Source organism: Lithobates pipiens, unplaced genomic scaffold (genome assembly GCF_037356315.1).
Source record: "Lithobates pipiens isolate NorthernLeopardFrog02 unplaced genomic scaffold, aLitPip1_a1.2 Scaffold_16, whole genome shotgun sequence".
Classification (NCBI taxonomy): domain Eukaryota; kingdom Metazoa; phylum Chordata; class Amphibia; order Anura; family Ranidae; genus Lithobates; species Lithobates pipiens.
The window spans coordinates 203800036-203822751 of NW_027507748.1; the positions used below are offsets into that span (position 1 = coordinate 203800036).

General features: G+C 45.5%; 1 pseudogene; it reads right to left on the reverse strand.

Moving 5' to 3' along the window:
- Positions 1-13637: 13637 nt before the first annotated feature.
- LOC143984123 (amine oxidase [flavin-containing]-like) overlaps positions 13638-22716 on the reverse strand; it is a 37253-nt pseudogene continuing 28174 nt past the window's right edge.

A 22716-nucleotide genomic window follows, 5' to 3' on the forward strand; every position in this document is an offset into this window, starting at 1 on the left:
CAAATAATATATGGTTACATTTTTATATTTTATATAAATATTTAATTTATTTTATTATTTTAGCTAGAGTACAGGAGGGTTAAAACCTCTTTTACATGTGTATTGCTATCCATGTTGGTTAACACATTTTGTCTGGGTGACCCATAAATGTTAATCAGTTTTTAATGAACAGTAATTTTTTAGCAAGTGGAAATATATTCTGCAACAAACAATATACATATTAGTATGATATACTTCTAAGGTCATAATTCATAGTTCATTGACATGTGCATGTGAATAGGGATGAGCTTCGTGTTCGAGTCGAACATACGTTCGACTCGAACATCAGCTGTTCGTCCGTTCGGCGAAGTCCGAACATTTTGGTCCGTTCGCGCCAAATTCGTGTGGCGCTCACGGCCCACAATGCACTGCGATGGCGCAGTGCATTGCTGGCTCATGATTGGCCAAGCATGCACTGTGACCTCGCATGCTTGGCCAATCGCAGCGCCAGCAGGATGCCTGTGGCCAATCATAGCTCAGGCTGTGTAGTGCACGCCCCACACTATATAAGGCCGCCAGCGCGGCGGCCTTGTGTAGTGTGTTGGCGTCTGAAGCAGTGGGTGTTCTGTGTACCTTCAACACAGTACACACCGATCGTTTTCGGACGATTTTCGATCTTGCTGTTGTGTAGTGGTTGTTGTCTGCGTGCCCTGACCGCAGTATACACCGCTATATTCACCTCACCTATATAGCTAGTGATCTATCTTTTATAATAGAGCTTGCAGTCAGTAGTGTTAGGAGCTTGTGCATGCTGTCTGCGGGCTCTGTACCCAGTACATACCGCTATATCCACCTACAAAGCTGTTCTCTATTTGAGCCCACTTGCCATCTGCAGGAGTTATTGGAAGTTGTGTGTGCCTCCAGCACAGCACAGTATACATCTGTATATACCCCTTTATCTCTGGTGTTCTATAATAAAGGCATCTGCAGGAGTTAGTGGGTGTTCTGTGTACCTTCAACACAGTACACACCGATCGTTTTCGGCCGATTTTCGATCTTGCTGTTGTGTAGTGGTTGTTGTCTGCGTGCCCTGACCGCAGTATACACCGCTATATTCACCTCACCTATATAGCTAGTGATCTATCTTTTATAATAGAGCTTGCAGTCAGTAGTGTTAGGAGCTTGTGCGTGCTGTCTGCGTGCTCTGTACCCAGTACATACCGCTATATCCACCTACATAGCTCTTCTCTATTTGAGACCACTTGCCATCTGCAGGAGTTATTGGAAGTTGTGTGTGCCTCCAGCACAGCACAGTATACATCTGTATATACCCCTTTATCTCTGGTGTTCTATAATAAAGGCATCTGCAGGAGTTAGTGAGTGTTGTGTGCCTCTAGCACAATATACACTACCCAACTGCTTTTTTACCCAACTCCCTTCAGGCCATTACCATGTCTGGAAGGCCAGCAAGGAGAGGCAGACAGGCGCGAGCCGATAAAAGAGGGCAAGCAGGCTCTGTGTCTAGAGACAACAGTGCTGGTCGTGGACGCGGTGCATTGTCATCAGCACGTGGCCATGGGACACGCTTGTCCTTCTTTTCGGCAGCTGGACATGTTGAGCCGCAACATGCCAACGACTTGGTAGAGTGGATGACCAAGCCCTCTTCATCCTCCTCATCCTCTCTCACCCAGTCTCAGGGTACTAGCAAAGCAGCTGCCAACGCATCGTCTTCCCTCCTCTCAATGTCATCATCAGTGACTCCTTCCCTAGACCCACCATGTCCTCCTGAGGAGTCTCCTGAACTCTTTAAGCACAGTGTTGGGTACATGCTCCAGGAGGATGCCCAGTGTTTTGTGGGCTCTGATGATGACACTCAGCTAGAGGAAGGCAGTAGCGTGAGCGCAGAGAGAGGGGATGCTCAAGAAGGACAGCAATCTGGCAGTCATGTTCCACAAGCTGCAGCATACTGCCAGGTTTGCTACAGCGATGAAGAGGGAGGGGATGATGAGGGCACTGACTCCACGTGGGTGCCTGGAAGGAGAGAGGAGGAGGAGGAGGAGGCACATGTCCAATGAGGCAGGATGCCCTCAGGGGGCCAGCTTAGGGGCAGCACACCGACTGAATCACACTGCAGAGCTCTGCCTGTGCAGGGCGCTGCCTCTGTGCGTTATTCTAAAAGTTCTTTGGTGTGGGCCTTTTTTGAGACGAGTGCATCAGATCGCACCGCTGCTATTTGAAACATATGTCTCAAGCGTATCTCGCGTGGCCAAAACATCAGCCGCTTGGGCACCACATGCTTGACCAGACATATGTTGACCTGCCATGCAGCTCGTTGGCAAGCGTACCTCAAAGACCCACACCAAAGAACAAAGCGGACCTCTCCTTGCTCCTCATCAGCTGGCATCTCCAACCCCACTAGACCTTCAGTCCTCTCTGAAACCTGCTCTGAGAGGAATGAAGGTGTAGAATTAGGTGTGTCACAGCCAAGTGCTTCCGGGAACTCTGCTAGCGGTACACCCACGTCCGATTATAGCAGGCAAATGTCCCTGCTCCAGCTGCTGGACCGGCGAAAGAAGTTCACTCCCAGCCATCCACATGCCCAGTGGTTAAATGCTAGCTTGGCTAAATTGCTAGCACTTCAACTGCTGCCTTTTCAGTTGGTAGACTTGGCCTCCTTCGGTAAATTTTTGTACAATGTGCGGTTCCTCAGTGGCAGGTCCCCAAACGCCACTTTTTCTCACGGAAGGCGATTCCGGCTCTCTACCGGTATGTGGAAGGCAATGTCCTTGCCTCGCTGGACAGGGCGGTCAGCGGTAAGGTGCATATTACCGCTGACTCATGGTCCAGCAGGCATGGACAGGGCCGTTACCTGTCTTTCACGGCCCATTGGGTCACTCTTCTGGCATCTGGGAAGGATGCAGGACAAGGTGCAGTAGTGTTGGAGGTTGTTCCGCCACCACGACTCCAAAATGCTATTACTGGTTGTGACACACTTCTCTCCTCCACCCCCTCCTCTTTTTCTTCCTCCATGGCCTCTTCCAGTGCTCTGTCCTCAGAACCAGCGGTGCTCCGTAGGCGTTCCAGGGGCTACGCAAGTACGCAGGCAAAACGATGCCATGCCGTGCTTGCGCTGGTTTGTTTGGGGGACAGGAGCCACACTGGGGCGGATGTTTTGTCAGCTCTGCAGGGGCAGGCCGAGAGGTGGTTGACGCCACGCCAGCTTAAGTCAGGAATGGTGGTTTGTGACAATGGCACCAACCTCCTCTCCGCCCTCCGACAGGGACAACTGACCCATGTGCCCTGTGTAGCTCACGTCCTTAACCTGGTGGTGCAGCGGTTCTTGGGCAGGTACCCCAGCTTACAGGATGTCCTAAAGCAGGTCAGGAAAGTCTGTGTGCATTTCCGCCGATCATTTAATGCCTGTGCTCGGCTGGCTGAGCTCCAAAAGGAGTTGAACCTGCCCATGAACCGCCTTATATGTGACATGCCCACCAGATGGAACTCAACGTTGGCCATGCTGCAGCGGCTGCACACGCAGCAGAGGGCCATCAATGAGTACCTGTGCGACTACGGCACCAGGACAGGGTCAGGGGAGCTCGGTTTTTTCTCACCACGCCAGTGGGGCATGATCAGGGATGCATGCACTGTCCTGTCACCGTTTGAGGAGGCCACAAGGATGGTGAGCAGTGACAGTGCATGCATCAGTGACACTGTACCTCTTGTCCACCTCTTGGAGCATACGCTGCATGGAATAATGGACAGGGCACTTGAGGCAGAACAGAGGCAGGAAGAGGAGGACTTCCTTGCCTCTCAAGGCCCCCTTTATCCAGACAGTGTTCCTGCTGTGCCACCCATCACACAGGAAGAGGATGAGGAGGAGGAAGAGGAGGAGGAGGATGATTGTGTCAGCATGGAGGTGGAGGCTGGCACTCAGCAGCAGCAGCAGCAGCAGCAGCAGCAGCAGTCTTGTAGGGATGATTTACAGTCCCAAGAAACACGTGGACTTGTACGTGGCTGGGAGGAGGTAGCTGCGGATCATGTTGTCCTTAGTGACCCAGAGGACTCCGGACCGAATGCCTCAGCTAACCTACGCTGCATGGCCTCCCTGATCCTGCAAAGCCTGCGGAAGGATCCTCGTATTCTTCGGATCAAGGAGAGGGACCATTACTGGCTGGCCACTCTCCTTGATCCACGGTACAAGGGTAAGGTTGCCGACCTTATCTTGCCATCGCAGAGGGAGCAGAGGATGAGACATCTCCGGGAGGCCTTGCAGAAAGGTCTGTGCAACGCGTTCCCAGAGACTGAGAGGTTACAAACTCCTGGTCCTGGACAACGTGTTGCTGAGGCATCGGTCAGAAGGAGCGGTGGAGAAGGTGGCCGTCTGACTGATGCTTTCAGACAATTTTTTAGTCCGCAGCCCCAAGGTATGATCGGTTCCAGCAACCATCGCCAGCGTCTGATTTACATGGTGCAGGAATACCTAGGGGCAAGGTCAGACTTGGACACCTTTCCCACCGAAAATCCTCTGGCTTACTGGGTCTTGAGGATGGATCACTGGCCAGAGCTTGCACAGTATGCAATTGAGCTACTGGCCTGTCCTGCATCCAGCGTTCTTTCGGAACGCACCTTCAGTGCTGCTGGTGGCTTTGTTACCGATCACAGGGTGCGCCTGTCCACCGAATCAGTTGATCGACTGACCTTCATCAAGATGAATCAGTCTTGGATCACCCACAGCTACCGCTGATATGTTGGAAGAACATTTCTGGTTCTGGTTGATGCCATCAGCCTATGGGGGCGTTTAAGTACAATTTTTGATGCAATGCTTTGCAGCAGGGCTAATTCCTGCAATCAAACAAGAGTATATGGGAGAGGTTGCAGTGTCGTGGCACCAGCACCAGTGCCTAAGGCCCAATTTTTCTGCCCCTGTTTAACAGGGGCGTTTAAGTACAATTTTTGATGCAATGCTTTGCAGCAGGGCTAATTCCTGCAATAAAACAAGAGTATATGGCAGAGGTTGCAGTGTGGTGGCACCAGCACCAGTGCCTAAGGCCCAATTTTTCTGCCCCTGTTTAACAGGGGCGTTTAAGTACAATTTTTGATGCAATGCTTTGCAGCAGGGCTAATTCCTGCAATAAAACTAGAGTATATGGAAGAGGTTGCAGTGTGGTGGCACCAGCACCAGTGCCTAAAGCCCAATTTTTCTGCCCCTGTTTAACAGGGGCGTTTAATTACAATTTTTGATGCAATGCTTTGCAGCAGGGCTAATTCCTGCAATAAAACTAGAGTATATGGCAGAGGTTGCAGTGTGGTGGCACCAGCACCAGTGCCTAAGGCCCAATTTTTCTGCCCCTGTTTAACAGGGGCGTTTAATTACAATTTTTGATGCAATGCTTTGCAGCAGGGCTAATTCCTGCAATAAAACTAGAGCATATGGCAGAGGTTGCAGTGTGGTGGCACCAGCACCAGTGCCTAAGGCCCAATTTTTCTGCCCCTGTTTAACAGGGGCGTTTAAGTAAATTTTTGATGCAATGCTTTGCAGCAGGGCTAATTCCTGCAATAAAACTAGAGTATATGGAAGAGGTTGCAGTGTGGTGGCACCAGCACCAGTGCCTAAGGCCACATTTTTCTGCCCCTGTTTAACAGGGACATGTAATTACAATTCTTGATATAATATTTCACAGGAGGGCCCCTTCCTGTGCCCACCCAGAGTAACGGTGAGGACTTATAGTGTTGTGGCACCAGCACCACAACCACCAAAGGTCAATTTTTCTACCACTGTTTAACAATGGCATGTAATTACAATTCTTGATATAATCGTTCACAGCACGGCACTCCAGCGCCCACCAAGAGTCACTTTGAGGGCTTACAATGTTGTGGCAAAACCAACACCTTGTTCCGTCATTTCTGCAGAGCATATAGGGCAGGCCCCTACTTTCAAACATCCAACTTACAAACATCTCCTACTTGCAAACGGAAGGAGACAACAGCAAGTGAGATGAAAAAAGATGGACGACAAAACAAATTATACAGGGGTGATAACCCTTCCCTATGTTTTCCAAAAAGCTTAAAAATAGTTTTTTTGACTGGAGCTACACTTTAAAAATGTACCAGTTGAAAATTACAAACAGATTCAACTTAACACAACAAACCTACACAGTCCCTGTCTTGTTTGCACCGCCTGTATACTGCTGTTCTGAGTATATAGGGCCTGGGGGCCACACGCATTTCCTTTTTTAAATATGGGTACAGGGTTCCCCTTAATATGCGTACAAGACCCAAATAGGTTGGTAATGGGCAGGGAGGGCTACCCATGCCATTTTTCTCAATGATTTTCAACCATATTGCAGGAACCAGATATAACATTAAAACCGCAAGCAGTTTTAAATGGTGTTATTTCCGTTTAATGTCATTTTGTGCAGGGATTGTTCTAAACATGGGAAACACGTGGCACTTCACAGGCATCCTACAGACACCCCCCAGGCACCATATTTAAAGGAATATTTCACTTTTTTTTTCACTTTAATCGTCATTAAAATCAGTGCTCCCGCCAAAACGGCCATTTTTAAAAACATTTTAGGCATTGACCCATGTCCCCTGGGGCAGGAGCCAGGTCCCCAAACCCTTTTTAGGACAGTATCTTGCATATTAGCCGTTAAAATTAGCACTTTTAATTTCGAACGTTCGAGTCGCATATACTTCAATGGGGTTCTAACGTTCGTACGAATTTGGGGTCCGTTCGAAAGTTCTGGTGCGAACCAAACCGGGGGGTGTTCGGCTCATCCCTACATGTGAACAGTAGTTGGCCTCCTTCTGATCTGCATTTGACTTTGTTCTAAGCTGTATTAACCCACTTCAAGTAGTTTTTGCATTTTCTTTGTATGGGAAGAGAAGCAGTACTGAGGATCCAAGCCCCACAGCTAAAATCCAGGAAAACAGTTATAGTTAAAGATGATATGCATAGAACTGCTAAACACATTGTATTTCTGTTCTTTCATTCCTGAGAGTTACACAACCTTATCTGGAAGGACAGAGAACCTGATTTTTCTGTGTAGTTTATTCATGTTTATAAAATATTGTATTCTATTGGAAGAGCCAACATTCTGTTTATTCCCCTGAAGCGCAGTCTCCAAATAAACTAAACAGCTCCGTCTGTTCAGGTGATCATACTTCACCCGCCTAAAAATTCATTTTGGCCAAACCTTTATACTCATACAGTATATTGCTGAAGAATATGCCTTATCTGTAGATACCGCCTTATCTGTAGATATTCACCATATACTCTTGCATCTAAGTCATTGACGCATGCGCACTTTAGAATCAGCTCGAGCGTGCCATTTTTAAAGGGACTGTGCCATGACTGGCGGCTCCTGTATGCATGCACGGGAGTGACGTAATCGTGGCTCCGGCCAATCACTGTGTCAGAGCACGCAAACCTGAAAATAACTCCAGAAGACATGTCGCCGGTCACAGCTGTGTACGGGGACCAATGCAACAGCAGCAATCTAAGGTAAATATTTCATACTGAGCTAGTATGTGATGCATACTAGCTCATTCTGCCTTTGTCTTGCAGGTTTTTTTTTTTTTTTTATGGGTTTTCCCTCAGAAGCTGCAAAGCAATTTGCCTTTATTTTCTTCACCTCTAAACATATATTCACATTGGGGGAATTAATAAAAAGTGTCTAAAACAAACTTTGTCTCAACTGGAGCACAGCCAATCAGCTTTATTGTCTAAGTTATGTGGAAAAGATAAATCCTGATTGGATGCTGTGGACAATAGCACCGGTTGAGATAGATAGATAGATAGATAGATAGATAGATAGATAGATAGATAGATAGATAGATAGATAGATAGATAGATAGATAGATTCTTTATTAATTCCCTACTTTGCCTTCCTTTTTACAAATAAATGCTTCTGACTCCCTATATACCTGTGAGTAACACAGCAATACATATTTAAACAAATTGATATATATTGGTAGTGCCAAAGTAATATACAACATGGAACATTGACAATGAAATATTTATTTGCCACTTAGCCCACTTTATTGAATAAAAATGAAAGGATAAGGTCACCTTTGGGAACATGTTACATGTTCCACCCGTTTTTAGGCCCAGACGTCTGCGTCATTCATTGACACAGCTCTGTGTGCGAATGAACTACAAGCCCCAACATCCTTTGTGGCCATCAGCTCAATAAACTACCACTGCGCTGTGGAGTGCCACGGTAGTTCATAGATTTTTCCTGCCAGTATATCAGCTTGCTTGTACGGAATGTATGGGCACACAGATACACTGACAGATCTGCAGGAGACCTGTATGGCACCAGTGGTCAGCAGATCGCTGGTGTAATGCTTTACAGGCTCTTTTTTTTTTTAAAGTGAACTTATCCTTTAAACTATACATATGTCACATAGACATTCTTACCAAAGACTGTGCTTCTGGCATCCATATATCGCTTTCTCGAATTCTGCCCAAGGTGAATAAGATCTGAAATATGACACCAAATATAAAATAAAGAGTTTTGCCACCATATACACCAGGTCCAACCAAAGCATTGTTTTTCTTTTTCAATAAACCTCACTCTACACTATATTGTGTATACATGCATACATACGGTATATATTAAGTGCCATCAAGATAGGTTTATTAAATACGAACATCTATTTAGATATGTAAATTTATATTGCTACAGAAATTTAATTTATTGTAAATATTGTAAATCACATTTTTCAAAGTACCTATATAAAACATTATTTTGATATTGCAACATCACTTGCCTCTCTGACAGCCCTCTCTCCAGCTTGTATTGCTCCCTCAAGATATCCACTCCATTCTGTAGCAGTCTCTGTGCCAGCAAAGTAGATCCGACCAAAAGGTTGCCGAAGAACCCTATAAAAGGGTCATAAATGCACAACATGAAGCACAACATTCATTGGGATGTTATATTTCCTGTGGATTTAAGGTCCCTATGTCATGGGCTGTGTCTTATCCAATCAGCAGGGGATCAATAAACAAATTGCTTGCTGAATCAGAGTAGAACAGAACAGATGTCTCTTCTGTGATAAATTTTTGCTGCATTTAAAAACCAGAGATTTTTAGACTATACCAGACCTATGTGTAGCTAAATGTAAACTGACTTGTATACATTTACATTCAATTACCTCCGACCTTTTCAATATTTTTTTTATGACCTGGTTGGACTTGGAGATAATCAAAATGAAATGGACACAAGTCTGTTTACATCTGGCCACCAATAGACTAAACTTGAGCTTCTGATTAGGTTCATCTGAAAAAAAGACAAGTGGGCATGACTAGATTACCCATGTGAAGGGAGCCTAAGAGAAACAGGTACAACATTAATAAATACAGTGTGTAAAACACTTAGGCCGCGTACACGGGCGGACTGTTCGCCCAACCTTGTCCGCTGAACAGTGTTTGGGCGGACAGTCCGCCCGTGTGTGGGCTTTCAGCGGACAGTTTCAGCGGACAGTTGGACGGACAAAGTCTTTCGGAAATTCCGAAAAACTGTCCGCTGAAACTGTGTTTGAGCGAACAGTCCGCCCGTGTGTGGGCCTGTCCGCTGTACTTTCGAAATGAGCGGACTGTTCCCGCTCGGAAAGTCCGCCCATTTCGAGCGCGTGTACAGGTAGGCGGGGCCCGCGAAGGAGACGTCGCGGGCTCCGCCGCCTGGAATGGGCTTAAAGGGGAACCCCAACGCCGAAAAAAATCGGCGTGGGGGTTCCCCCAAAGTCCACACCAGACCCTTGTCCGAGCACGCTACCCGGCCGGCCAGGAAAGGGGGGCGAGCGAGCGCGCCCCCCCTCCTGAGCCGTACCAGGCCGCGTGCCCTCAACATGGGGGGGTGCCTTGGGGAAGGGGGGGCCGCGCGGCCCCCCCACCCCAAAGCACCTTGTCCCCATGTTGATGAGGACAAGGGCCTCTTCCCGACAACCCTGGCCGTTGGTTGTCGGGGTCTGCGGGCGTGGGGCTTATCGGAATCCGGGAGCCCCCTTTAAGAAGGGGGCCCCCGGATACCGGCCCCCCACCCTATGTGAATGAGTATGGGGTACAATGTACCCCTACCCATTCACCTGTGAAATAAAGTACAAAAAAAAACACAACACAGGGAAAAAATATTTTATTGCACAGCTCCGGGGGTCTTCCGTCTTCGGGGGTCTTCTCGCCGGACTCCTCCGCTATCTGTGTGTAGCTCTTTTACTAGCGGAGGAGTCCGGCTTTCTTCCTCCCCGCCGCCGGCCTCTTCTCCCGACTTCGGGGGTCTTGTCCCCCTCTTCGGTTCTTCTGCCGGGCCACCGCGCCTTCTTGTAGCTCTTTTACAGGCGGTGGCCCGGTCTTCTGTCGCCGCTGTCGTCGCCGCCGCCGCCGACGCCGCCTTCCGTTCTTGTTCTTCTTCTTGTTCTTCTTCTTCTTCTCCTGGAGATGTTGACTCGACGAGCTCTCCGGCCGGAATGCCAGAGCCGCACTGTGCGGTCACTTATATAGTGACAATGGGGCGGTGTCACATGGTATATGTCACATGGGTTGGTCACATGGGTTGATGTCACATGGGGACTATGACATCGTAAGGGGGCGGGGTCACCATGTGACCAACCCATGTGACATATACCATGTGACACCGCCCCATTGTCACTATATAAGTGGCAGCGGAGCGTGTCCCTGGCATTCCGGCCGGAGAGCTCGTCGAGTCAACATCTCCAGGAGAAGAAGAAGAAGAACAAGAAGAAGAACAAGAACGGAAGGCGGCGGCGGCGACGACAGCGGCGACAGAAGACCGGGCCACCGCCTGTAAAAGAGCTACAAGAAGGCGCGGTGGCCCGGCAGAAGAACCGAAGAGGGGGACAAGACCCCCGAAGTCGGGAGAAGAGGCCGGCGGCGGGGAGGAAGAAAGCCGGACTCCTCCGCTAGTAAAAGAGCTACACACAGATAGCGGAGGAGTCCGGCGAGAAGACCCCCGAAGACGGAAGACCCCCCGGAGCTGTGCAATAAAATATTTTTTCCCTGTGTTGTGTTTTTTTTTGTACTTTATTTCACAGGTGAATGGGTAGGGGTACATTGTACCCCATACTCATTCACATAGGGTGGGGGGCCGGTATCCGGGGGCCCCCTTCTTAAAGGGGGCTCCCGGATTCCGATAAGCCCCCCGCCCGCAGACCCCGACAACCAACGGCCAGGGTTGTCGGGAAGAGGCCCTTGTCCTCATCAACATGGGGACAAGGTGCTTTGGGGTGGGGGGGCCGCGCGGCCCCCCCTTCCCCAAGGCACCCCCCCATGTTGAGGGCACGCGGCCTGGTACGGCTCAGGAGGGGGGGCGCGCTCGCTCGCCCCCCTTTCCTGGCCGGCCGGGTAGCGTGCTCGGACAAGGGTCTGGTGTGGACTTTGGGGGAACCCCCACGCCGATTTTTTTCGGCGTTGGGGTTCCCCTTTAAGCCCATTCCAGGCGGCGGAGCCCGCGACGTCTCCTTCGCGGGCCCCGCCTACCTGTACACGCGCTCGAAATGGGCGGATTTGCCTCCTCCTTACGTGGGCGAGTCCGTTCATTTCAAAAGTTGAGCGAACTGTTTGCCCAACCTTGTTCGTCAAACAGTCCGCTCGTGTGTGGGCAAGTCCGCTCATGCAAATTTTGAGCGGACTGTTTGCCGAAACTGTTTGACGAACAAGGTTGGGCAAACAGTCCGTGCGTGTGTACGCGGCCTTATTAGTAAAGAGCTCTCGTGTGACAAAATTTGTTTAAAGCTGTTAATGGCGGAGCTGTTCAAATTTCTGTAATGCACGGGCTAATGAAATATTCACAATTCATACCTGAATTACACAGTTAGCAAACTACAAAAAAAACTTAAATAAAACTAAAATTTCAAGGGCTAACATTAGAATAATCTTAAGCATACTGGAAAATATTTGTGTGACCAAGAGCCAATCATTCCCTGTGCAATGGATAGATGACTGCTGTTACCAGTGCTGTAAAGAGTTATTACCCTAAAATTGGCCTTTGATGAATCTGTTGTTTTTTTTGTTATCAGCCAGCAGACTTCCCTATCCACACAAGCAAGGTCTGCTGTGTTATTAAATTCTGACAGCGGGGACACAGATCAGTGCTGCAGTAGATTGGCTCAGTGTTTTGGTTTAATTTCAGCCACTGAAAGAATGACAATTTTTCGGGATGCAAAGTATAACCTGCAAATAACTTCATGTGAAATACAGGACTCCCTGAAAACATGTGTTGTGGCTGTTTCAATTTGAACAGTAAGGAGGCATTTGAAGAAAGATGGGCTGCATGGTCGAATCATCAGAAGAATGCCACAAAGTATGCCACTTACAATATGCCAAACAGCACAGAGACAAGCCTCAAACCTTCTGGCACAAAATTATTTGGAGTGATGAGACAAAAATTTAGCTTTTTGGCCACAATTATAAATGCAGCATTTGGAGAGAAGTCAACAAAGCCTATGATAAAAGGTACGGTGGTGGATTGCTGATGTTTTGGGGATGTGTGAGCTACAAAGGCACATGAAATTTGGTCAAAATTGGTGGCAAGATGAATGCAGTATGTTACCAAAAAATGCTAGAGGAACATTTGCATTTATCAGCCAGGATTCGGGAAACTGCGCATGGGATGTACTTGGACATTCCAACATGACAACGATCCAAAACACAAGGCCAAGTCGACCTGTCATTGGCTACAGCTGAATAAAGTGATGGTTCTGGAGTGGCCATCTGTCTCCTGACCTCAATATCATTGAACCAATCTGGGGAGATCTCAAATGTGCAGTTCATGCAAGACAGCCCAAGAATTTACAGGAACTGAAGGCTTTTTGCCAAGAGGAATGGGCAGCGTTACCATCTCATCCCCAAATACCACAAAAGACTTCAAGCTGTCATTGATGTTAAAGGGGGCAATACATGGTATTAAGAACTGGGGTATGTAAAATTTTGATCAGGGTCACTTGGGTGGTTTCTGTTGTCATTATGATTTAAAAAGAGTAAACACAGTTGATTGATAATAAATGGCTTCAGCTAAACACTAACCATGAGTGAAAAAAAGTCTTTGTGTTATCATTCATACTCTCTGAAAAATGGCCAAGAAATCATAAATTCTGGCAGGGTATGTAAACTTATGAGTACAACTGTATATATATATATATATATATATATATATATATATATATATATATATATATATATTAAGCATCCTTGCCTTCAATGGACCCTCTTCCTATAAGCAAAGGGCATCAAGGACCCACTGCCTGGGGGTGTGTCATCAATCTGTCCAGGAGGTCTGTATAGTATAGTGCTCAAGTCATTGCATGCGTGTGTTCTCTGCAGTATTCAGGATTTCCCAGGGTAAAGGAACCCATGATATCAGGTGAATGGATCAAAGTTTGTGGGAAAAAAGTATGCATGATAGATATTTTAAAGAACAAATGCTGGGGTGCTATTGGTCTTTAGCCTTATGGTCACATTTCACAGTTCTGGCCTAACATTCTTCTTGAAATACCTTGACCTTGTATGACCTTGTATGGTGTAACAGAGCTTATAAGGTAGGTGGGGGCCCTCTCCCAATATTTACTTAAAAAACTGAACTTGTACTGTAAACTTGCTTCAAATTAATAAATCAGTGATATTTTTTTAACACAGAATTTTAACTTACATGTAGAGCTTCTTCTGAACCCAGAACTCTAGCATACAATTCACAGATTTTTCTCTTTCTACAAAAAGATTTGACAAATTAAGCATATGCCAGTTTATATATAATGCATCTAATGTTTTAGATAACATAATACTTCTGATTTTCTTAAGTTTAATTTATTTTCTTCATAGCTATCATGTTTGTTCCATATTTAAAAAAACTCAGTTGAAACTGCACTTAGTATACAGTCTATCTATTTATCGTGTATATATATATATATATATATATATATATATATATATATACTGTATAGATATAGATATAGCTATATCTATATCTATATATATAGATATAGATATATATATAGGCCTCCTGCCTGGAGGGGATTGATTACTTTTATTCCTATTACAAGGAATGTAAACATCCCTTGTAATTGGAATATGGCACGATCGGACCTATTTACAGTGAGATATGGGGTCAATAAGACCCCATAACTCACCTCTAGGCTGGGAAGCCTAAAATAAAAAATAAAAAAAACGATCAAGGCTTACCAGCCGAGGTGGCACCGTTATTTTGAATGCAGAGGTCGGGCGTGATGTCATAACATCGCGCCCGGCCTCCGAACGATCATAGAGACTCCGGGGACCATCCGGTCCACCGGAAATCTCTATGATACCATCCGGAGCCGGTGGATCCTGTGACCTCACCAATGGAAGCGGTGAGTCGGTAGAAGCACCGGAGGGCAGGGGGATGTCCCCTCCCTGTAAGAACGATCAAGCCGCAGAACAGCTACTATGATCATTCTTATGTTGCAGGGAATCGCCGGCTGAAAATTCCGATATCTGAATGATGTCTGTAACCTCAGGCATCATTCAAATATACCCCCGGAAAGTCGAGGCCGTCCCCGGACGTCCACCCGGCGCGAAGTGGTTAAACATCTCTAGGTGATGTTTAAACATTTCTACAGGTTACCAGTTTGGGGTTACAGAGGAAGTATTTTGCTAGAAGTATTGATCTTGTTCTTATGATTTTCATATGCAGGCGCGACTTACGTATGCATTTGCTTCTGCACACAAGCCCTTGTAATAGAAAAAAAACATGACAGGACCTCTCTAATGTGAGATCTAGGGTCAAAAAGACCTCAGAGCTTACATTGACATTTACAATGTCCCCTTTTAAGACCATTGGGCAGAAGTGACGTTTGACATTGCTTCTGTCATCCAATGTTATGGATCTTAGCAGGGGGCCATCTTTCCCTCCATGTCTCAGAGGGAAGAGGGCCTGAGGACCCGAGGACTCTGCTGCTATGGACAGCTCTGGTAAAGTGGCAGAGATGACCGGAGCATGGAAAAATCCACCACAGAGACCACTTTTATCAGAAAACGGACCGTCCGCCGTTTAAGACTAGACTGGTGTTATGGCAGCTATCTAGCTAGCCACGCCCCCCACAGTTAGAATCACTCCCCAGGACATGCTTAACCCTTACACTGCCCCCCTAGTAGTTAACCCCTTCACTGCCAGTGTCATTTACACAGGAATCAATGCATGTGTATAGCACTGATTGCTGTATAAATGACAATGGTCCCAAAAATGTGTCAAAAATGTCCAATGTGTCCACCATAATGTTGCAGTCATGATAAAAATTGCTGATTGCAGCCATTACTAGTAAACATAAAAAAAAGATTAATAAAAACTCCATAAAACTATCCCCTATTTTGTATATGCTATAACTTTTGTGCAAACCAATCAATAAACACTTATTGCGATTCGTATATGTATCGACCTAAACTGAGGGAAAAAACAATTTTTATATATTTTTTGGGGATATTTATTATAACAAAACGTAAAAAATAATGCGTTTTTTTCAAAATTTACTCTCTTTTTTTGTTTATAGCGCAAAAAATAAAAACCGCAGGGGTGATCAAATACCCCCAATTTGTGGGGAAAAAAGGACGTAAATTTTGTTTGGGAGCCACGTTGCACGACCGCACAAAGAGACGCAGTGCCGAATCACAAAAAGTGCTCTGGTCTTTGGCCAGCAAAATCGTTTGGGGCTTAAGTGGTTAATATGCAAGTTATTGTCATAAAAAGTGTTTGGGGACCTGGGTCCTGCCCCAGGGGACATGTATCAAAAAAAAAAGTTTTAAAAATGTCAGTTTTTTTGAGAGCAGTGATTTTAATAATGCTTAAAGTGAAACAATAAAAGTGAAATATTCCTTTCAATTTCATACCTGGGGGGTGTCTATAGTATGCCTGTAAAGTGGTTCATTTTTCCCGTGTTTAGAACAGTCCCTGTACAAAATGACATTTCTAAAGAAAAAAACGTCATTCAAAACTACTAGCGGCTATAATGAATTGTCAGGTCCTGGCAATACAGATAAAAGTCATTGAAAAAAATGGCATGGGATCCCCCCCAGTCCATTACCAGGCCCTTTGGGTCTGGTATGAATATTAAGGGCAACTCCGAACCAAAATGTAAAAATAAAATTGCGTGAGGTCCCCCCAAATGCCATTTGATGCCCTTCAGGTCTGGTATGGATACTAAGGGGAACCCCATGGCAAAATTTAAAATAAAATAGGGTGGGATACCCCCTGTTTTCCTAATAGAGATTTTCATGTAGCAGGGATAGTCAATTTACTACAGGATATTAGTAGCTCACCGTATTTCTGTACTTATTTCAGATGACAAAACATAGAAGAATGTGCACAGATTGCAGAGATGTACTATATACTTTTTTATTTTTCCCAAGCTATTAACATGTATTCATAAAATTGCATGTGAAAATGAGAATAGAACGCCACCTGTTAGCAGGATAGATGACTACATAATATTAATATGCAATATCAACCTGGCTAATAAAACAAAAAAAAAAACATATTGGGCAGCACAGTGGTGTAGTGGTTAGCACTCTCACCAAGCAGTAAGCAGGTTGCTGGTTCAAATCCCAACCATGACACTACCTGCCTGGAGTTTGCATGTTCTCCCTGAGCCTGCATGGGTTTCCTCCCACTATCCAAAGACATGCAGGTAGGTTAATTGGCTTCTGTCCAAAAATTGGCCCTAGTATATGAATAAGAACCTTGGATTGTGGGCTCCTTGAGGGTAGGGACCGACATGAGTGTGCAATGTACAGAGATAGGGACAATTGTAGACACTCAATTGGGATGGACTTGTGTCTTTATTCAACCTAACTAACTATATTTTCAAAAATATTTTATTTTTTAATCATGGATGTAACATATAACACAAATACATTGTATACATCATATTTAAAACACTACCATCTTGTTGATGCCTTTATTATGTATATATCTTACTAATATTCTGTAATTAATAATTCTCCAGCCAATAAGTAATAAACGACAGATTGGAAAACATTGAGAAATAGGACCAAATATTGTGGCACAATGCCCAAAAGGTAGTTGTCAAAGTTGCCTATTAGAAGCCATATCAAACATAATTTATGATACCTATCTAGCCCTGAACAACTTTTGCTTTAGAAGTTTTGGTAAATAAGAAGCATTGTTTACATGTTATAGGTACATATTTGGTAAAAACTGTGGGATTAAATAAGTATAATACAAAATTTTGCATTGGTAAAAGATGTACAAATTTACCCTTAGGCCCGTTTCACACATGGCATGTCCATTTTGATGGACGCCTCTTGCTCAGCAAGAATTGATCCATTTATCCCCACTGAGCAGGCAAATGACAAGCCTGTCTCCGCTCACCGTGCAGAGATGGACCTGTCAGAGTCCTGCTGTCCTCTATGGGAGATCCGGTGAAAACGGAGCCACCTGTCCGTTTTCATACGATTCATTCAATCTGATCTCCACCAGACGGATGGAAAATAGGGTTTCCAAGGAAAAAAAAAATATTGTCTATTTTGATGTAATGAATACAATCTTTTGACAAGGAAAATAGTTTCCAGCCATCTGGATTTTTCAGACAGAATCGGATTGGATAGCGCCGGATGCCAACGGACATGTCACCGCTGACATCAATCTCTTTATAGAGGTGAATAGAGAGTCCGACAAGGTCCGTCTGAAAAACAGACAGGGGGACCTGATCGAACAGCGTGTGTGAAAGGGGCCTTAGGGTTTTTTTTTTTTTTTTGGAGCCAACTGTAGAGAGGATAGGAAATGCACAAAATGTATGACAGCCAAAATGTATACTGCTGGTGACATTTAGCTAAGGTTTCTGTTTCTCATTGTGGCGGAATGGCGAATTGGGGCATTGTGGACAATAGGATCCCTTTGTTGGGTCTTCTAAGTTTAATGTTGCCCCACCTCTTCTCTGTGGATTCTGGTACCCTGACAATACTGGTACTTTTATGACAGTAGATGACAAGGTGATGTTTGTTTTCTGTTTATTTGTACTTCATATGCATAATTAATACATTTTAATAAAAACGATCTTAATAAAATGACAGCATACGTCTGCAATTATTATTTGCTACATACAAACACAAAAACTTTAAAAATAAATGTCTACCTTTCATCTTTTGATAGATGTGCCAGTTTCCTTGATTTGCGTGCAAGAATGAATCTATTAACAAATAAAGAAATGAATAATTAGTTTAGCTCTTACTTTTATAAACCATTTTTACCCAACACTTTCAGGACAAAAAAATGTATGTTTGAACTGTGCTTAAACCAAAGTTCTAATTCACCAAAATGTGAAGTAAGGGAAAATGCAAAGAAAACAACCTGTGTTTTCATCAAGCATCTGATCAAGGGCAAAATAAACTGTATTTTTTTGTTCTCCCTGTTCCAGTGCCAATTTGAGTGGGGTTAGCCATAATGGTGGCAGGCAATATTTAAATATTAGAATGCCTTAGTATATGGAAATTGTGAGACTTCTACATGCTTCTCTTTTTTTTGGCCACATGATCACTTCACAATATCAATACATTGGCTGGTTAGTAGCCCTAATTAGGTTGTTTTAGGTTCCTATGTATTTGCAGCAAGCAAATCCTTAACTAAATTGTTGGGGGGTAGGAGAGGAGTGAGCACTCAATAATCAATTAAATGCATGGAGATTATAGTTTGTGATCATTTAATGAAAGTTCAGAACATGGTTAGCCAATGTGTTTTGGGGGAAAAGACTCCCCATTATTCAGGGCTGCTACTGTTTGTAGATGATGAGCAGAGAAAATCCCATATGGATTTATCACAGCTGCCACTGCGAGAACATCAATCATTGAGTAACTCTGATTCTGATATCACAAGCCCACCATATGGGATTTTCTCCACTCATCTACAAACAGTAGCAGCTCTGAAGAAGGGGGAGTTTTTTCCCCCAAAACACGTTGGCCTAACCATGTTCTGAACTTTTATTAAACAATCACAAACTATACTCTCTGTGTATTTCATTTATTATTGGGCACTCCCTCCTCTTCTACCCCCTCTATTCATATGGGAAACGACCTTTAAGGCCATACCCATAGGTAGTAGCCCACGCCCTCAAAAAACTGTAGTGGTGCAATAAGCATCGGAAGAGAACTCTTCCCCCCTACCACTACCATCACCCAACCATCAACTCATGATCAACTGAGTCAGTCCAGCGTGATCTCCAACCCTATATTAACTAAATCATTGTCCATTAAGATAAAGAACAGCAAGTATGAGAAATCCATCCACAAGATAACCATACTCAAACATGTTTTCTATCCTTTCCATTTTCCCCTCACAATCTTAAATTTTTTAGATGTTTGCTACAGATGTCAAGCATTTACCATATATGAGTTAATTTATAACTTTAACCACTTAAGGACCGCCGCATGCCAATGTACGTCATTGCAATGGCATGTACAGGCACAAGCACGTACATGTACGTGCTTGGCTTCCAGCAGGTGGGGGGTCCGATCGGACCCCCTCCCGCTGGATGCGGCGGTCCGGTTCGCTACAGGAGCGATCCGGGATGAGGGGATGGCCGTTGGTTTCTGGCCATCCCCTCTGGATCGCTCCTAGCCAATGAGAAGCTTCCTCCCCTGTGTAAGTGTAAACACAGGAAGGAGGAAGTGATGTCACACTCCTCGTGTCGGTCTTTTTGACCGGACGGCGAGGAGTGAAGACATCCAAGTAAGTACACCAACACTACACTGACACATAGGTACACATAGGCACACTTTTCACCCCAGTCACCCCCCGATCACCCCCCCGATCGGCCCCCGCCCCCCCTAGTCACAGTGTCACAGATTGCAGTGGTCATTTATTTACTGATCACTGCATTTAGTGTCAGTTGTTACTGTAAAAAGTGTCAGGGCCAGGGCAGCTAGTGTTAGGCCCCTTTAGGTCCAGGGTAGCCCCCTATCCCCCCCCTAATAAAGGTTTAACCCCTTGATTGCCCTCCCAGTTAACCCTTTCACCCCCTTTTACCAGTGTCACTAAGCGATCGTTTTTCTGATCGCTGCATTAGTGTCACTGGTCCCGCTAGGAAGCTAGTTTTTTTTTAGGTTCAACGCCAGGTTTTTATAGCGTTAGGTACCCCGATATATAACCTAATAAAGGTTTTAACCCCTTGATTGCCCCTAGAGTTAACCCTTTCACCAGCGTTCGCTGTATAAGTGTCACTGGTGACGCTGGTTAGCCAGTTAGTTATTTAGTTATTTAGGTTCCCCGTCAGGTTTTTATATAGCGTCAGGTACCCCCATATAAATACCCAATAAAGGTTTTAACCCCCTGATTGCCCTTAGTTAACCCTTTCACCAGTGATCACCGTATAAGTGTTATGGGTGACGCTGGTTAGGTAGTTTGCTTTTTATAGCATCAGGGCACCCGCCATTTATTACCTAATAAAGGTTTAACCCCCTGATCACCCGGCTGATATCAATTCGGTTTTAGGGTCAGATAGGGTCTGCGTCGCCCCAGGCAGTGCTAGGTTAGTGCCAGTGCCAACACCAGTGCCAGTGCTAACACCCACGCGCAAAGCATACACCTCCCTTAGTGGTATAGAATCTGAACAGATCAATATCTGATCAGATCTATACTAGCGTGCCCAGCAGTTTAGGGTTCTAAAAAAACGCATTGTTAGCAGGATCAATCCAGATACCTGCTAGCACCTGCGTTTTGCCCCTCCGCCCAGCCCAGCCCACCCAAGTGCAGTATCGATCGATCACTGTCACTTACAAAACACAACACACAACTGCAGCGTTCGCAGAGTCAGGCTTGATCCTGCGATCGCTAACAGTTTTTTTTGTAGCGTTTTGATACAGTCGCTGACAGGCTAGGTGTTTTTTTTACCTGTGAGTCTCACTAGTATACCCCTAAATTTAGAGCCCAAAATGGCAAAGCGAAGGTACACTAGTGAAGAGGCCTACACGTTTCTGAGCATGACAGATAGTGAAGAGGAAGACACTGATCTGTCAGATTCAGGCTCAGAATACGAACCTGTAGAGGACAGCGGCTCCATGACAGATAGCTCTGACGACGAAGATGAGGTCCCTGCTAACGTCAGGCGTACCCGACCCCGATCTTCTGATGTTGTTAAGGTGCAGGAACCGCAGGTCCCTAGTATGGAGCAGAGAGCCAGTACTAGCGCCGCTCATCCTTTTGGTGAACTGGCAAGCACCAGCGGCCTAGTACACCCTGGACGTACATCCAGCACTGCAGTAACACGTGGTGACGTGGCGAGTCCCGTAAGTACAGTTCAAGCTGGCGAGGTGGCAAGCACAAGTATTGTCCCGCTGCCACCAAGAAGAAGACGAAGGCAGGCCCGTCGTTCCCATAGTGCCCTTCCTGCAGAATTCGCCAATCCTGATTGGGTGCCCACCACTTCTGCAGAACCCGTACTTCCCCCATTCACTGCCCAACCCGGTATTCAGGTGGATACAGATGATTTTACGCCACTTGATTTTTATTCTCTGTATTTCACGGAAGATCTCTATAGATCTATTGTGGACCAAACCAATTTATATGCTGGTCAACACATCGCCGCTAATCCCCAGTTGCCTTCCCTTGCCAGAGATTGGAAACCAGTTACGGTTTCCGAATTTAAGACCTTTCTGGGCCTTTCCCTCAACATGGGCACACATAAATTCATGACGTTGCGGGCTTTTTGGTCCACGCATCCGACTGACCACATGCCCATGTTCTCTAACTCCATATCCAGGAAATGATACGAGCAGATCTTGAGGTTCATGCACTTCAGTGACAATGAACTTTGTCGTCATCGTGGAGACCCTGAATACGATCGGCTCTACAAAATTCGGCCCCTCATAAACCACTTCAACCAACGTTTTGTAGACTTGTTTACTCCCCATCAAGTTGTCTGCGTTGATGAGTCCCTGATTAAGTTTACTGGTCGCTTGTCATTCAAACAGTACATTCCCAACAAGCGTACCAGATACGGGGTCAAGCTCTATAAGTGCTGTGACAGGGCCACAGGCTATGCATGGAGCTTTATGGTTTATGAGGGTAAAGATAGTTACGTAGGGCCGGAGAACTGCCCTGACTGCATAGGAAGCGCTGGCAAGATAGTGTGGAACTTGGTGTCACCCTTATTCGGAAAGGGGTACCCCTTGTACGTGGAAAATTATTACACCAGCGTGCCACTGTTTACTCACTTGTTTGATCATCAGATTGGAGCATGTGGCACCGTGCGACCTAATCGCCGGGGCTTTCCCCAGCGGCTTTTAGATTCCTGTGCTAGGCTGGGGGAGAGAGCCTGCTATCGGTGTAATAATTTGCTCGCTATGAAGTGGAGAGATAATAAGAATGTTTTCGTTCTTACCTCCCTTCATGCAGACACGACGGCCCAAATTTCTACAGCGACTGGTATTGTGGAGAAACCCCTCTGTGTCCACGAATATAACAAAAATATGGGAGGGGTGGACCTCAATGACCAGTTGTTGGCGCCGTATCTAGTTTCCCGTAAGGCCAGACGCTGGTACAAAAAAGTGTCAGCTTACTTATTTCAATTGGCTTTGCTGAATGCTTTTGTGCTATACAAAGCTTCACGCGGGACTTTAACCTTTCTTTTCTTCCAAAGAGAGGTTGTCACAGAGCTTCTGTATACAGACGGTTCTGCACCTCACCATTCCCAACCAAATGCAGTAAGCCGGCTGCATGAGAGGCATTATTCTTATGC